This window comes from Tupaia chinensis, unplaced genomic scaffold (genome assembly GCF_000334495.1).
Source record: "Tupaia chinensis unplaced genomic scaffold, TupChi_1.0 Scaffold000350_1, whole genome shotgun sequence".
Taxonomy (NCBI): Eukaryota; Metazoa; Chordata; class Mammalia; order Scandentia; family Tupaiidae; genus Tupaia; species Tupaia belangeri.
In genome coordinates, this window is record NW_006159844.1 from 946220 (window position 1) to 965456 (window position 19237).

A 19237-nucleotide genomic window follows, 5' to 3' on the forward strand; every position below is an offset into this window, starting at 1 on the left:
GAGAAATCACTCCCAAAGGAGATGGTCATGCCACAGTCTCTTCTCTTCCATTCTCCTCTTGCGATTTTGAGCATGCATGTACATGCGCCCAGCGTGAGTTTCAAGCTGTCAGGTCCAGTACTCAAAGCAGAGTCAACTATGTGGCAGTCCAGTGACATAACCATCACGCCATCTGCTGGTCCCTCTAATCAAATTTTTTAAAGTAAAGAGGGAATGTTGTTTTTTTTTTTTTTTTTTTAAGAATTATTTATTTATTTCAATTTGACCAGAGAGGGACAGAGTAAGACAAAGAGAGAAAGCAAGAAAGAAAGCCACCAGGTCCGGGACTTGAACCACAGTTAGCCATGTGAGAGTCCAGTGCCTTTGACTACCACACCATCCGTCAGCTCCGGGAATGCTTGGTTTTAATAAATTTTCACAACACTTACTATGTGTCAGGGACTGTGCTTAATACTTTCTATATACAATCTTATCAAACTCTCACATCAATTTTATGAGATATTATTATCCCTACTTTACAGATGTAGAAACTTAAAACGACCTTGCTAGTCAATTCACTCAATGTCCCACTGTAAAAGCCAGATTTAATTCTGGCTTTTAAAATTTAATTAGCTGTATGTGACTCCAGAATCTTGAACCATTGATAACTATGAGCAGCTGGGAGCTCTTTGTCACCAACCTATACATGTATCATTCCTAAAACAGGCTAATGCTGTTAACTAAGATACAGCTATACGAGCATTCAAAATTCCCCCATTCATGGGAACCAGCAGTTAGCGTAATGGCTATGTCGCTGGACTCCCACGTAGTCGACCACGGTTCAAGTCCCGGACCCGGTGGCTTAAAACTCACGCCGGGCACGTGTGCGTGTGTGCCCAAGATCCCGAGAGGAGAATGGAGGAGAAGGGATTGCGGCGTGACCATCCCCCCTGGGGGGTGATTTCTCGCTTTCTGTCTCTGTGTCTCTCTCTGTCTGTCTGGCGAGCGCACACACCCTACAGTGAAAATCTCTCAAAAAAAAAAGAAATTCCCCCATTCATCATTCTACTATCAAGAATCAGAACATGTTAGTTTGTTTCATTTCTTCCATGAACTAGAAAGACAGAGATAGAAAGAGAAAGAGACAGCAACCCCAACCCGGTCCCAGAACCTAGATCCAGCCCCTGATTGTGGACAAGTATACACCTGGCATATTCACTGAGGTCTCCTGGTGTGAACCCAGAACCTTCCCATGTGCCTCAGTCTCCCAGTGTTAGCTTTTACTGCTGGGCCACCATCCCACACCAAGAGCATTAGTTTTATTTGTACATTTGCCTTCTTGAAATGTGCCATAACAGAGAAGAGACCTGACACTGGGTCCTTTCTAAGAAATATGAGTAAATAATTTGCATGAATTTGCATATTCATTTATAACTAAACAGTACTGACTAATAACATTTTCCATTTAAGCCAACAAATTCAAGTTTTCAGTAAAAACTGAACAAAATCCCAAATTACTAAATTTGCTAATAGCTGTTCCAATTGTCTCCTTAAAGGCAGAGGCTATTTTGTCATTCATCTATGTATCCCATACACCTGGCACAAACCTTGGGGGTGCCACTTGATAAAGGTCGCTGAGTTTAATTCACTTAAAGAGACACCAAAACTAGAGGCATGAAATGTGGGTACCTGGGTCCAGGGGCTTCAATAAAACATGCCTTCAGCAGAACGATGAACAGACTTGCCAAAAGAAGTTAAAATATCTAGATGGAAGCTGTGTTTCTACACATGCCAGCATTCATAGTTTACTTGATTAGAAATAAAAGCAGATAACATCATTTTTACCTACTGTGTGCTGGGTAATATGTAAATACTTTACATGGAGTATTCCATTAACTTTCATTCTGATTTAACTAATAAGGAAGTGGAAGTTCAGTGAGTTTAAGTATCATGACCAGTGAGTAATAAAGGCAGGATTTAAAGCCTAGAAAGTTTGTATTTACTATTATTTAACAATCCTACATCTATGTTGTACAATCTCCTGAAAAGCTATAATAATCTAAATCTGGGGGCCAGCAGGTAATGTAGTTAAGACACTGGACTCCCACATGGCTAACTGCAATTCAAGTTCCAGATCTGGCAGCTTGAAAATCATGCAAGGTGTGTGAGCATGCATCCCCAAAATCCCATGGAGAACTATCACATGACCATCCACCCAGAGGGGGACTTCTCACTTACCTTCACACTTACTGTCTCTCTCTGGCAAGTGCACATGCCCTATGGTAAAAATCTATAAAAAAATCTGTTTTCTCATTTATAAAATTATGTAGAGGTATATTGTAGCATTATTTATTCATGAATAAAAATCTTTACTTTTCTGGCATTACATATACACATACCCCTTTGTACATACCACAATAGACTTGTTTTTAAGATTTGCCTTTAAATGTTTATATTCTTACCTCTTTTTCTATTTCTCCATTTGTATAATATTTTAATAATAGAAGTAGGAGGGAAAAGGAATGGAATTAGGAAATGTTTCTATTATCAAAGTGTTGCTTCAATTACCAGCTTTCCTCTTCACAACTACATAAATAAGGACATTTTAATACCCTAATTAATATCCGTTTTTAACTCTATGCCATGTTTTTATTGCCATCCTCTCATTAAAAATCTAATGAGCATTAGCATACTGACAAGGATAATAAATGCCAACAATTCATATTCAGTTATTAAGGCTAATGGTTTTCTCATTGGAATGTAATATATGTTTCAGCTTTTATTATTTTTTTTTTTTTGCCAAAAGCTCAATGATACTTTTATCTCCAGTCGACCAATTGCACATTTAATTTAATACCTATTAAATGCAAACAGCAACCCAGAAATTATATGAGAGTTGTTACCCAAACCATCAAGAGCCAGCAACCAGAAAGTGAAGATTAGGTAAAGGACTAATGTTAGCTGCAGAATAGAAATGAAAAGCAAACTCCTGCCTCAGCAAAGTGGCTTATTTGAGCCAACAAAATGAACGATTTGACAGGTGCTGGGCTCAACAGCAGGGCTGATGTTACTGCTGCTCACATAACACTGAGAAAAAAAAAATGGCATTCTAAACAGTCTTGTTTCTAAGAATCCTTCCAATGAGTAAATTTTAGCTCTAAACTATTATGTTGTTTTCCTAAAACTACCCTTTTATTTTTTGCACCATTAATTCTCTGAACTGCCAATTTGATGCTTTCCTTCAATAGTACAGAAACTGCATGTTTTTTAATAAATTAGAAAAGTTGCAGAAATTGATATGGATACAAAGAATGACCTTAGTGTCTGAAGAGCTTGTTGGATATGAAATTAGAAAAGGTGATAATAAGTGTTAAGATCGTAATGCTTACTGAGATTTTTTTTTTCAGAGAGATTTTTGCTATAGGGTGTGTGCATGTGCCCTATAGCAAAAACCTCTCAAAAAAACAAAACAACAAAAAAAAAGAATTATGCTAAATCTAGTCAATGCCACATGCTCACTTGTTCTTAAGTACTGTGATAAAGCCACTGATTTGGAATCAGCACATCATTATACAAATGATAAAACAAATTTTGTAGTGATTTAAAATTCATTTTATACTTTTGTTTTTTTTAAGAGAGGTTTTTGCTATAGGACGCGTGTGCTCGCCAGATACAGACAGACAGAGAGACAGAAAGTGAGAAATCACCCCCCAGGGGGGATGGTCACACCACAACCCCTTCTCCTCCATTCTCCTCTTGGGATCTTGGGCATGCACATACATGCGCCCGGCATGAGTTTTAAGCCACCGGGTCCGGGACTCGAACCATGGTCAACTACGTGGGAGTCCAGCGACATAGCCATTATGCTAACTGCTGGTCCCCATTTTATACTTTTTAAAATAATTATGACAGGGCCAGGATTTGAACCACTGTTGGCCATGAAGGAGTCCAGCACCTTAACCACCACGCCACTGCTGGCCCCATTTCATACTTGTTAAGTTTTGAGTTTTGTATTCTTTAAATGAACAATATCATGATTCATAAAGCTTTTAAACTCAGATTATAAAAATGTCAATAAAATTTCAAAATTATTTTTATAAATATTTTAAATGTTTTCTTACTTTGTAAGTTGACACATGCAAATATTGGAATCTAAATCCAGGAAAAGTAAGAGTTTATATGTTAATTTTTCATTTAAAAATTTTATTAAAAAAAAGCATTTTCATGACAAGCATAAGATGTTGTTCAAAGGATTAAGATGACTAAAACCTGAGATAAGTGAACTTAGATGTGAAGGTTTTAAGGAGAGACAGTAGTCCTTGGATTTATGATGAAACTCAAACCGTTAATAAGGGTTATTATGCAGCTAATATCTTTGAGAGATAAAATAGCATCTTTATACCTTTGACAAAGAACAGGCTTACTTACTCATGCTATGTAAGTGTTATATTCTCCAATCTCAGTATTCCTCAGTTGCAATGCAAACCTACTATGTGCAGATCATACATCTGGATGCACTGCATCAGCTCCATGGAACAGGAGTAGAAGAGGAACCAGTACAAATACATTGATATATATGGGCCATGAGTAACAAGCTCTTTAATCTCTGACCCTGGAGTCTCATATCTTCAGCCATAACTCAAGAAACATTAACAAGCAATAACAATTTAGTAACTTCTAAAGAGGAAAGATTCACATCCAAAACTTAAAAAAAGTTACGTAACATTAATTAATGACTCTAAGCTTCAATTTTTTTCCTCATCTATAAAAAAGGAGACAAAAAAATTCCCATCTTGAGAATTTTTATTTTTTTTTTTTTTTGGGAGAGGTTTTTGCTATAGGACATGTGCACTCACCAGAAAGACAGAGAGAGATATTGAGATAGAAAGCAAGAAATCACCCCCCAGGGGAGATGGCCACGCTATAATCCCTTCTCTTCCATTCTCCTCTCGAGATCTTGGGCACATACACACACATGCCTGGCATGAGTTTAAGCCACCAGGTCGAGGACTCGAACCATGGTGGACTACATGGGAGTTCAGCAACATAGCCATTACACCAACTGCTGGTTCCCCATCTTGAGAACTGAATGATATTGTGCCTGTGAAGTTTCTGAAACAAATAAATACTCAAAAATTTATTTCACCTTAAGTATTGCCACATTAAGGACTATTTAAAACTTAAAGAAGATTAAGTTTATTATGCACATTTTATTGAGTCATTGAAAAAGTCATGATGCATTTTTGCATAGAAATATATGTCATGACTTCAAATTACTCAAATATATTTTGCAGTCCTTAGAAGCTTTTGTAGAAATATAATATTGAATTACATTACACTATTATCCTGAATACTCTCCTTATATTTTCTAAATATAGCTAAATTATTTTTGCTGATACTGTATTTTTAAGGGACAGCAGGTGGTGTGGTCACTTCCACATGGTCAACTACAGTTAGAGTCCTGTAACTGCTGGTTTACTTTCTCTCTCTCTCTCTCTCTTTCTCTCTCTCTCTCTCTCTCTCTCTCTCTCGGGCCCATACAATATAGAAGATTTTAAATAATAATACATAAAATAAATAATTCTTTAAAATTATTGTATTTTTTGGGACCAGCAGTTAGCATAATGGCTATGTCACTGGACTCATATGTAGTTGACTGCAGCTTGAGTCTCAGACCTGGTGGCTTAAACTTACACCAGGCACATGTGCGTGTGTGCCCAAGATCCCGAGAGGAGAATGGAGAAGAAGGGATCGTGGTGTGGCTATCCCCCCCGGGGGGGTGATTTCTCACTTTCTGTCTCTCTGTCTCTCTTTCTGGCAAGCACATGTCCTACAGCATAAACCTCTCAAAAAAAATTATAGTTTTAAATTTGCATCTCTTCACAATTCAATCAGTATATTATTTCTTATTTTTTGCTCTTGTTAGATTTCATAATAAATTGAAATTCCCCATTGTTTCTAGTATTTTAAAAGTTTGTTAAACATTGAAATTATCTTTCCTTCAAAATGTATATTAGTGGGATCCCAATCTTTTGAGTCTTGCCGAGATAAACACTTTTATACAAATAGTTCTTGGAAAAAATGTTCAATGTTCTTCTATAAGGACAGACTGTCAGTTTTTTAGCCCATATTCTCTTTCCCACTACCACTTATAGGGTGAAAAGATGATTATTCCTGTTGAATAGCCTCTCTTATGACTCAGAGGGGCCATGTTGTACCACTTACGGTTGATACACTGAAAATGAAAGACCACTGTTTGTTATGGCAGGTTGAATGAAGCTGGATAAGAACCTCTTCTCACTAACTTTAGCCCCCACAGTACATGGCTTCTCTGAAAGAGCTGATTGGAGAAGGGTACAAGACCGTGACTTGAGTTCTTAATCAGAATCACAAGGAATAAGATGAAGCATAAAAGAAGAAACCTGAAACATTTCAAATAAAGGTTTCTCTTTTCTTTAAATTATACTTTGTGGCCCTAACTGAAAGTTTATCATCTCTATTGTAATTCCATTTTCCCAAGTTGATTCTTTTTTTTTTTTTAAGAGTTTTTTGCTATAGGGCGCATGCGCTTGCCAGACAGACAGAGAGAGACAGAGAGACAGAAAGTGAGAAATCACCCCCCAGGGGGGATGGCCACGCTGCAATTCCTTCTCCTCCATTCTCCTCTTGGGATCTTGGGCACGCATGCACACGCACCAGGCATGAGTTTAAGCCACCGGGTCCGGGACTCGAACCGTGGTCTACTACATGGGAGTCCAGTGACATAGCCATTATGCTAACTGCTGGTCCCCCAAGTTGATTCTTGCTTCATTGCTCTGTGACCATATTTATAACTATTTACAGCAACTTCACTAAATTTCAAGATTTTGATATTTTCTGTTATTCAGTTTTAGAAACTAGAATTTTCATATGTTACTTTCAGTGCCATGACGCTCATAGGAAAACCATGAAAAATCCAAAGCTGAGCTTTTCTATTGACTACAATCTAAGGTACCTACGTCAATACATAATATAATTTTCTTCTAGTTTATGATATTTGGACCATTTTTCAATCTAATTTGTGATTGTTCAAGCCCGGTCAATTTAATTAATTTAGAAAATAAAATTCATGAGACTGCCCCCTCTTTAGATACTTTGCTAAAGTCAATACCCACTATTCTATATTCTTTATTCATCAATATTAATATTCTTTCATCCAAATAATGTAATTTAAATGATAGGTCTTTTCGACTCCTTTTTAAAACTCTGCTGACACTGTAAACAATAACCACAAGATTATTTTGAATTCAATAATGTCCTTTAAAAAAGATACCAGCTAGAATAAACTTTAAAAATAGGATATATAAAGAGAGACAGTATACATAGAGAATAAATATGATATATGACAAAAAACAATGAAAATATGTTAGCAACATATAATATTATACACACACACACAGTTGTGACAGAAAAATGTATCTTTTTTAAGCTAGTAGCAAAGAAGAGTCTATTTTGTTAATCCAAAATGATGACATCCCAAAGTATATCCCAAAAAGTTCTTGCTGGGATGATTGTGTTCAAAGGCCCAATATATTTGTAAAATCCATATCCCTTCAGCAAAAAAAGAACAGAGCAAAGACAAGGCATTCAAAGTCACTAAAGCAGTCTAAGGTCATACTGCTAAGTCCAGTGCAGAGATTTGAAACTCTCTACTTTAAATCTCAAAATCAAGCTGGTGCACCTCATAGCAGTAGGCTCAGAAAACATTAATCAGAGAAACACAAGATAAATCTCCCCAGAGGCAGTCTGGGATTAAGATGGAGGTACTGAAAAAGTAAAAAAATAAATAAATAAATAAAATACAACTCCATCAGCTAGGGGAGAAAAATGATGCCTTCTGAAACAATAAAAGAAAAAAAGCAGTTATACTGAAAACAAAACAAAAATGTGTTTTACATCAATGACATTGAAAAGGTTTTTTAATAAAATTTTCTGTTGTGAGCATCTTAGATAAATCCATGAACAAACAGAATATGCTGTTTATGAAGTTATAGATGAAGATATACTTGATCATCAACTCTTAATTCTACAGACTTTCATCATGCATGTAGTCATTAAAGAGAACTGAGAATTTTTATTTAATGTGAGAATGTGCCCAGTACAGTGTTATGTACTTGGCACTGAAAACACCCTTTCTGTGTACGGAGTCCAGAGGAGACAGTAAAATAATTGTGTACAGTGAAATCATGCCACAGCAAAACGAGGTCTCATAGAAAACTATAGAAGAGACAGCTTATCCAAAGCTGAGGTCAGGAAAGGTTGAAAGGTCAGAGATACTGGAAAGAAGAGAGTAAAGTGAAAAACTGAGTCAAAAGGTACCAGGGAAAAGAGAACAATTAGTCAAAGAAGAAGGCACAGCCTGTGAAGGCTCAGAGACCAGGCAACACAGAGGACTCGACAGAGGGAAAGGAGCTCAGTCTTACCAGGGAAGAGAGTTTGCTGGTGAGTAGCAAAAACAAACAAACAAACAGAAAACAGTCCTCTAGGAAATAGTATTCCTGCATTTTTGCAATTTTTCAAATTCTCATGTGTCTCATTTTTATATTGATAAAAATGTGGTCAACTTTTTTTAGCATTGGGACCTCTTAGAATACATCTTGAAGATAGACATTCCAGTCAACCTGAAATGCTTGAGCCAGGCAAAGGGTAATAAAGCATTAAATGAAAAAAAGGAGAAAAAAAGAGCAAAATGGATATGTTGGCTTTAAGTAGTTAATCAAAGAGAAGCAAAAAAAAAAAAAAGAAAGAAAGAAAAAATATCACCCACTCAAGTTTTCAGGAAACCAGAGAGGAAGGAAAAAAAGAAAGACGGGTTCACAAATCAAAGTTGTGAACAGTAAATTCTGTAAATATATTTAAGAGAGGCACTGCTCTTTAATATAGTACTGGAAGTCTTAGCTCTTGCAATCAGAGAAGAGAACAGTATTAAAGGCATTCGAATAGGCAAAGAAGAGTTGAAAATATCTTTATTTGCAGATGACATGATGGTATACTTAGAAGACCCAAAGGTATCCATGAAAAAACTGCTTGAAGTAATAAGTGAATACAGTAAGGTGGCAGGATACAAAATCAACATCCAAAAATCTATAGCATTTCTATTTATGAACAACAAGTTGAACGAAGCAGAGATGAAGAAAGGAATCCCTTTCACCGTAGCCACAAGATGTATAAGATATCTAGGGATAAACCTAACTAAGAAAGTCAAAGACCTTTATAAAGAAAACTACGAGAATCTTAAAAAAGACATTGAAAGTGACATAAAAAAGTGGAAGGACATCCCATGCTCCTGGATTGGTAGAATTAACATAATCAAAATGGCAATTCTACCCAAATTAATCTACATGTTTAATGCAATTCCAATCAAAATACCAGAGATATTCTTCAGAGATCTAGAAAAGACAATTATAGAATTTGTCTGGAACCATAAAAGAACTCGTATTGCAAAAGCAATCCTGCGTAAGAAGAATGGAGTAGGAGGCATATCACTCCCTGATCCTAAGATATACTATAAAGCTGTGGTCATCAAAACAGCATGGTATTGGCATAAAAACAGACATGTGGACCAATGGAAGAGAATAGAGACCCCAGAAATAACTCCCAAAGCTTATAGCCAACTGATCTTTGACAAAGGATATCAGTCAATCCATTGGGAAAAGGAAAACCTCTTTAGTAAATGGTGCTGGAAAAACTGGGTATCCACCTGCAGAAAGATGAAACTGAACCCCCATCTTTCACCATTAACAACAGTCAACTCAAAATGGATCAAAGATCTGAACCTAAGACCTCAGACAATAAAACTACTTGTGGAAAATGCTGGGGAAACTCTGGGAGACATTGGAGTAGGCAAAGACTTCTTAAATAAGACTCCCAAAGCACAGGCAATAATCCCTAAAATAGACAAGTGGGACTATATTAGACTAAGAAGTTTCTGCACAGCAAAGGACACAGTAACAAGTGTGAACCGACAACCCTCAGAATGGGAAAATATTTTTGTTAAATATGCCTCAGACAAGGGACTGATAACGAGAATACATAGGGAACTCAAGTGCCTTATGCGAAAAAAAATGATTAACCCGATTAAAAGATGGGAAAGTGAGCTGAACAAAAGTCTCTCTAAGGAAGACATACGAACAGCCAAAAAGCATATGAGGAAATGCTCGACATCCCTCATCATAAGGGAAATGCAGATAAAAACCACAATGAGATACCACCTAACCCCTGTCAGAATGGCAAAGATTAAGAATATAAAAAGTGATAAGTGTTGGCGGGGATGTGGTGAAAAGGGAACCCTCCTACACTGTTGGTGGGAATGTAAACTAGTTCAACCACTGTGGAGAACAATATGGAGGTTCCTCAAAGATCTACAAATAGAACTACCATTTGATCCAGCAATCCCACTTCTGGGTATTTACCCAAAAGACAGGAGAACGCTCAGTCAGAAAAGTGCTTGCACATCCATGTTTATTGCAGCATTATTCACAATTGCCAAGACATGGAACCAACCTAAATGTCCACAAACTGATGAATGGATTGGAAAAGTGTGGTATATATACTCTATGGAATACTACTCAGCCATAAAAAATAACAAGACCCTGGAATTTGATAGAAAATGGTCAGATATGGAGGATCTATTGCTGAGTGAAGTAAGCCAGGCTATGAAAGAAAGATATTGTATGTATCCACTCAATATATACCGACTATCCGCACTCTATAATAGAAGAGCAATAAGAGAGAAAGTAAAGTCTCAAGGAAGCTAAGGGAGAAGTTTTAAGTGAGTCAACAATGCAAGGTTGCTTAAATGTTTAAAGAGATAACTAGCAATAAATGAATCCACATAGCTTATTCTACACATTCCATTTCCTTCTGGTCACCTTTTATATCTAAAATAGGAGATAAGGATTATATAGTAATAGTACTCTAACAACAATGAGAGATTCCTCATTATCTGTCCTATCAAGAATTGGCCCTGAGCTTAGAGGAAGTTAGAGTTGTGAAGAAAGGGTAAACAATTCTCACCTCTCCAATGGCTATTAGATAGCCTTTACTTGTCCAGGATGGGGAGGTTTGGTGTTATCTGTTGATATTTTCATCAACTTGACTGGGAAGAAACGTTCACATATTGAAATGTTCACTTTGTAAGCTAAATAATGTGCTTGGATGTATAAAACAAATTTAAATAAATAAATAAAGAATAATAATAAAAAAGAAAAAAAAATATTTAAGAGAGGGAAAATTTTATAATTTAAGTGTGATTCAAATTACATGTATATATTATAAATATGTATATGTATGTCTCTATATATAGATAGCTATATCAAGATATATATCTATAGCTAGATATCTATAGGGATACCTATATAGATATGTAGATCTATATATAGATATATTTGTATCTATATCTTTATATCTTTATAGATGTGTGTGTGTGTGTGTGTGTTTGTATAAAGGAAGATTATATATATATATATATACACACACACACACACATACACACACACACACACACAGAGATAGACAAAGTGCCCAAAGTAAAAGAATGTACATGTACAGACATACATAAAAAGATCCAGCAGGGAAGAATCAAGAGAAACAGGCTCATGTGTGTGTGTGTGTGTGTGTGTGTGTGTGTGTGTGTGTGTGTGTGTATGTGTCTGTGTGGCTGTGTGTGTGTGTGTGTTCTTTGAGTTATTAGCAATGGGTTGGTCATTACCTACCAAATGTAGATCAGATAATTATCAGATAATTATCATCTGCTCATTTTCTGAATTCTTAATGTGCCTAAATGCTTTTCCTGCATAAACCAATGTTATATTCTGATGTAAGAGTTACTATACCAGCTTTATAGATAAGTAAAATAAGACCTGAAGAAGTTATAAAAAGCAGTCCCAGGTTGCCCAGGTGTTTCTATCACCTGAGCCCATGTATGGTGCTCATCTGTGCAGGAAAGGAACACATAATTCTAAAAAGGGACTAATGAGATTTTCTGAAGATTTAACCTGAATATTTCTATAAAACATACCAAATAGGGAAGAAAGCATAAAGTTTTAGTAAAATCTTTTGAAGATATCTTTGGGTGATTAGTCAATTTAGCATTGTTTGTTAGGACAAACCAGGATCTGGATTTAGTTACTGCTCAATAGAATCGTCATGACAATCCACAGACTCTAGCCATGGCCAGCTGTCTGATATACAGACTGATACTCAGAAGGGAAGTGAGAGAGGAAGAGCACAAATGCTAATGAGCAACTTCCTCAACTCAGTTTACGGCCCTCTGAGGGAGGTCAAAAGTCTGTTTCTGAGTAAAGAGGTAACCATGCCAATCATGGTCACCAGTCCACCTCTGGAGTACATACAAATCCTTAGATTTTAAACCCTTACCATGTATTATAATCACCTTGGAGCGTTCAAAGAAGATTGATGCCTCAGATACAGCCAGAAATCCTGAATAGATTAATTTCTAGCGTGACTCAAGCACTGATCTTTCTTAAATCTTCCCATGATGCTAAACTGCATCTGGGACTGAAAAACATTCAACCAAACCAATCAGGATAATCCCATTGCCATTGTCAATGACTGCTTTAACAATGGGTATGAGGTCCAACATCAGCCCATGAACATGAGAGAAAGTGTTTTGGAGCAATTCTGGGAACACTTTCCCAGCTCTTATAAAGGAAATAAAAATAGGCCAGTCAGTGGAGTGGTGGTTAAGGTGGTTGGATCCCACATGACCAACCACATGGTTTAAGTCCCAGATCCAATGGCTGGAAAAACATGACAGGCACCTGTGGGCATGGTGCCCACAATCCCCAAGGAGGAAGTGATGGTGGAGAATGGATTGCAACATGACTATCCCCTATGGGGGAGGGAGGCTTTCACTTTCTTTTTTTCCCTCTCTATTTCTGTTTCTCTCTGGAAAGCACATGTGCCCTCTGATAATTTTTTAAAAAGAAAAAAGAAACCAAAAAAATATGTAATTATCATAGCTAAAGCAGATACACAAAAACTAGAGCAGGTGTCTTTTGATTCTAAGAATAACCAGCTTTAGGAGAAAGTTAATGTTGAAGACACGAGAATAGAATGATTAAAACAAACATGGAGGGGATGGCTCCATGGCACAGTGGTAACTCACTGCTCCAGAAAAATTGGATCCTACATGGTAACTGCAGTTTGAATTCCCAGCTCAGCCAGCTGAAACACGAAAAGTAAACACAGGAGTGCCAAGATTCCTCAGGCTAGAAAGCTGGAGGAAGGGGACTGCAGCGTGACCAAACCCTGTGAAGAGCGCTCTTTCCTTTCTCTCCCACTCTCACATGTGTGTGCATGCACTCTATCATGAATGAAAAAGGGGAAAAAGATAAAGAGAGACAAGGTCATGATGACATCATTGATCAGGCCTCCAGATTTCCAATTATGAGAAGGAACTGATGTCTTTATTTGAATGAGTTATCTATTACTGGTACCCAAAATCATACTTACTGATCTAGCACATGACAATAGTAATTATATCTCATATTTACATGATCAAATAATTCTGACAGTGCATTAAAAATAATTTTAGTATTCAAGATATCAGTCATGTTAATTATTTCATTGTTACCAACACTTTCCAGATCATTCACTTTAGAAAGGTATTAGAATTTATTCTGTTTAGAAATGTCCTCACATTTCAGGACTCAAAATGAGAGATAAACCATTTTTTCTAAGTTTATTACACTATGCTCAGCTCACCCAGGCTACTTCCTAACCGGAAGTATTTCCAAGAATATACTATCAATAAGAAATCTAAGTTTCTGTGTACTGAACACAATGTTCCTGTGGGGTTATATAAATTTTAAAGCATGTTACCAGCTCGTATAAAGGTCACAGTTCACTGAGAGAAACAATCATATGAGCAGATAATTCCAAAATCCTGTGACTAAATTATCATAAAGACCAATAAGATAATAGTTTGTATAATAGTCAAGACAGGTTTGTGAGCAGAAAATTAATCCTATTAAGTAATAAATTTTAAATCTCTAAATATCTGTTTATTATTTAAAAAAAAAAAACCTTCAATAGCTCCCAAAGAAATAGAAAAAAGTAGAAGGTGAAAATTAAATAACCAAGATGACAGAATTATAATAAATAACTCAACTGTAGATTAGGAATTAAATTTCAAAACAATATAATAGTATTGAAACTTTGATATATGAATTTTTTTTAACATTGACGGAAGTTGCTCTCAAACCTGACTGTTTTACACAACTGCTTTATTTGAAGCAGAGGACACTAATGAAATTGCCTATTCAGAAAGTCATAAATAATAGCAAAATACCCCTATATCCTCAGGGATCAAGTCTGTACATCAATCATCTGTTTTGCTAGAAAACAAGTACTGCTCTATAATGTTTTTCCCATTCCCCAGAGGTCTTCAATTTTGTATGAAAACTGTCAAAAAGACAACTGATTTGATTATACCGCAAATTTTTAAGACTGACTAAACAAGCACTTCATAGAAATAGCTTAGTTTTATCAAGTTCGGGTATTTCCTTCTGTTTTTCTTCTTACTCACTAGGAATAATATTGACCATGGAAAAGAAATAATATCCTGCATTTGGTTATCAGGTGCAGGTGTTTTTGATAAGCAATTTCATATCATAATATATAAATCAAAAATCCTCTTGTCTGTTCATGAAAATATTTGATCAGACACAAGCCAGAGGGTTAAAATGGTATGTTTTAAACAGCAGTAAATATCACAAATACTCTGCTCAATTTTCAAGTTTTTACATGATTAAGAAAATAGCAATTTGAGTATACATGTGTTTGACTTTTTCTAACCTCTAAGAAAAAATACTGTAATAAACTTTCATTGGTTGCCTTTTCAAAAAGTAATTATACTGTATTTGCAAGATACATTTTGTTTAAAGACTATATAATAGTCTAATAGTAAATATGATTATAAAACTTTATAGTCTTTCAGGGACAAAATTTGATCCTCCAAGTATAGATGTTTATCTTGGAAATACATTCTCCTTCTTAAATTCGTAAGTCTAAACCTTTAGAAAGACTAAGAAGAATTTATACTATGGAACTGATAAGAATGGCTTGCAATTATCCCAGCCCATCATCCGAGTGCTCAAATTGATATTCAGGAGTTGAGGAATCTAGCAAGGTTACAAGTGTGACTATTGAAGTTGTCCTAAATTTCTTTTATCTGGGAAGATTCAATTAAGGTTTATGACAAATCCATTAAATGCAGGAAATAAACTCCATTCTGGAGCTGTCAAAAAAGGAGCAGAGGATAAGCTAGGTAAAGGAGCGTTGGGCATGCCTGACACTAGTCAGATTTCATTGTCAGGTCATGGTCCCAGGAGCTGTATGAACTCAGCTATTGATTGACAGCTCATTGGTAGACCTTTCAGTGTGTGAACAGTACAAGTGCTAGAGCTCCCAATGATGATGGGTATAACTCTATCATCAACTCAATACTCACTTTATATAGTTCTGTACATTTTCAGTCTTCAAGCTAAGGATTACCTCATGGTTTCCTTTACACTGCACAGAGACTGTGTCTGCTATTACCTTTCATCCTAGAAAATGGGTTGCCTTGTGTTTACCTTAAAGATTCTTTTTTTTTTTTTTTTTTTGAGGGGTTTTTGTCTTAGGGCCTTGACACTTGCAAAAGAGAGACAGAAAGCGAGAAATCACCCCCCCCGGGGGGCTAGCTATGCTACAATCCCTTCTCCTCCATTCTCCTCTCAGGATCTTGGGCACACGCACATGCGCCTATCGTGAGTTTAAGCCACCGGTCCGAAACTGGAACCGTGGTCGACTACATGGGAGTCCAGTGACATAGCCATTGCGCCAACTGCTGGTCCCAACCTTAAAGATTCTTGATGTCAAAAGCTTTGACTCTGAAGTAGAACTTTAATAAATATTTTCTCAGAAACCAATGTTTTGCTATAGTTTGCAAATTTATCTCTGGTGAATCAACAATTCTAAGTAAAGAGCTATTTTTTGAAGTATAAACATTGCTCAAACATTACCTTGTCAAACACACACACACACACACACACACACACACGCACATATTCAAGTGGGCAAGGTGCCCTAAGAGCCTACACTAAAAGGTACATATCTCCAAGATCTTCAAATGTTGCCTTTTAACACTGAAACCCTTGGAACACCACGGAACTGGGCCAAAAAACAATTTTTCTGGCTTTTAAATCATATATTCATGTTTATATAAAAAATTATGCCAGAAATCAAAGTAGATTTACATTTTATTAAGTTAATTTAATAAATTAATTTTAATAAATTAGTTTTATATTTATTTATTTTCTGGTATCCTTGTAATGTTTATATAAACAATTTATAGTAATATAATTATAAGAAAAAACTAAATATTGTTTAAAAGTTATGATTATTAATAGTAATATTGCCTAAATAAAGGTCAGCACCACAACTGACACATACAATGTACATAGTATCTGAAGGTCAGAGATCTCTCTGACAGGCCATCTAAAGAACTAAATACGGAATTGCTCATTGATCAAGTAGTCTGAAAGAGTGATTTTTCTAGGCATGTGTAGAAGTTTTAATTATATTTCATATGCTATATCTTGTAACTTAAAACAAATGTCCAAGTAAATAAATAAACAAAATAAGTGAATACAAGTCAGGAATAAAGCTAGAGATTCAGGATCAACATCTTTCTAGTTCCCTCATTAACCAATAGACTAAAATCTGGGCATGTGTCCACTTTATATTTATATGACAGTTCTGATTTTGTGTTTTTGAAACTGTTCTCTAGCAATTTTGGGGGACCTATCAAGATGACCGATGTGCCTAAGGTAGTCATTAAACTGCACTGGTTAACTGCATCTCTAGGATTGTCCAAACCACGCATGTCTTCTCCTGTCTCTGAGTCTGAGTCCCAAGAACCAGAAGAATATTAATTTTGCTGACTCTCTAGTTCTTCTTCTGATATATATTTTATGAGGTTCTTTGTTGTTTTTTAGCCTGATTTGTATAAGGATGATTATTATTCTGCATTAGTGGTAGCATATATTGAGAATCCTACCATTTGGTGACCTCTATCAAGTTCATAGTAGAGATTCTGTTAACAGGTGAAAAATGACAATCTAGCTTATTAGTTGTTTTCATTTATCTATTGATCTGTATAAAAAAATAACTACTTTCTTTCATGAAAGAGAAAAAGAGAGAGATAAGCACTGCAGTCTTTATGCCACACATCAGTAAAATGAATCTTTTAGCAAATCATACTGGTTTATTACTTTTGACTTTAAAAAGTCGTTTAGGACCAGCTTCATACCCTAATGGTTAAGGGAACGGGACCCCACACAGTCAACTCCAGTCCAAATCCTGCCCCTGAGGCAGCTTGTAAAACACACCAGGTGCATGTGCATGCATGTCCAAAATCACAGAAGGATAGAGCAATGGAAAAAGGATTGCAGCATAACCACACACCATTGGGGGTGCTTTTTCCCTCTCTGCCTTTCTGTCTCTGTCTGGTAAGGGCACGTACCTTCTGACAATTAAAAAACAAAAAATCTAATGTGCCTTACAATTGTATATGGCAAAATAAAATATATAAGTCTTTTTAAAAAAGATTTATTAGTTTTTTAGAATTATTTTTTAGTTTGACCAGAGAGTGACAAAGAGAGAGAAAGAGAAAGTGAGAAAGCAAGCCCCCAGGTCTGGGACTTAAACCATGGTTGGCCATGTGGAGTCCAGCACCTTAACCACCATACCACCTGCTGGCCCCAATTTCATAAGTCTTAAATAACTTTCTATTTTGGTTGATTAGATAATCTAATATCACTCCTATATAACATTTAAGACTATGAGAAACATAAATTTATGTTCAATAAACTGAATCAGAATAGCAAACCTGTTTTTATTTATTTATTTTTGCTACAGGGCACGTGTGCTCACCAGAGAGGCAGAGAGAGACATAGAGATAGAAAGCAAGAAATCACCTCCCAAGGGGGATGGCCACGTCATAATCCCTTCTCTTCCATTCTCCTCTCAAGATCTTGGGCACACATGCACACACGCCCAGTGTGAATTTAAGCCACCGGGTCCAGGACTCGAACTGTGGTTGACTACATGGGAGTTCAGCGACATAGCCATTATGCTAACTGCTGTTCCCAAACCTGTTTTTATGATAGCACATATATGAGCAAGAGAGAGAGAGAGAGTGAGTTCGAGAGAGAAAATGCCCTTGACGGGGTTTTATCATGCCACACACTTTTTTTTTTCAGCCCTGCAGCTCCTCAGAATACAGAGTTCACACTCTGCCTGTGCCTGGCATGTTTCCAGGATGACCCAGGGACCCAAACCTGCCATTGGCCATGTGCTTCCAGCCCTACACCCAAGTGGGCTACAGACTGTGCCATCAGGCAGGACCCGATGACACATTTTTTACATCATCAGTAATTCTATGTTAGCAGGACAATTTAAATATTACTTTCAAGATTCCTAAAAACTTAACATTAAATGAAACTAAATAATTATTGCATATCTACACCATTTCTATTAGGTTGTTTAAAAAGCTATAATGTATTTTTGCATAGAAAAATACATTGTGACTTTTCTGACAACCCAATAAGTAAAACACTAAAACATTTGTTATGAAATTATGTATCTTTACTTTTGAATTTTATATCCTAAAGAGTAGAAATATCTTTGAATCTCATTAATGAATGTGTTTTTTTGTTGTTGTTGTTTACTAATTTAAGAAAGTACAAAAGGGATATGCAGAGATGTGGAAAGTTGTTGTGCTTTTGTAAGCTTTGCTGGTTTAGTGAAATGCTTGAATATGACAGTTTCACTTGTCATCCCAAGCTTTTTTCCTGAAATAGAAGTTACACAAGTGAAAAGTTAGTAATACAGGTTGTTGAGACAATAACAGGTGCCAATAGTGACAGAATTGCACCTATGTAGGTGTCAAAAAAAAAAAAAAGACTAGTTTCTACCAGTAGTCTCAATTTGTTCCAGAATATGAAAGATCATGTAAAAGAAAAAGTCTGAGAGATATAGAAAGTTACAAGAAGCTTTAAAGCAAATGAATTTACCTTCATTTATAATATCTGAATCTAAGATGAAGTTTTAAAATGTGTTTAATTTTGGCAAGATTATTCAGTTTTGTTAAGCTTAGTCAACGAATGTAAATAAAATAGTTTTGAAAATTTATTGCCAAATATTATATTAA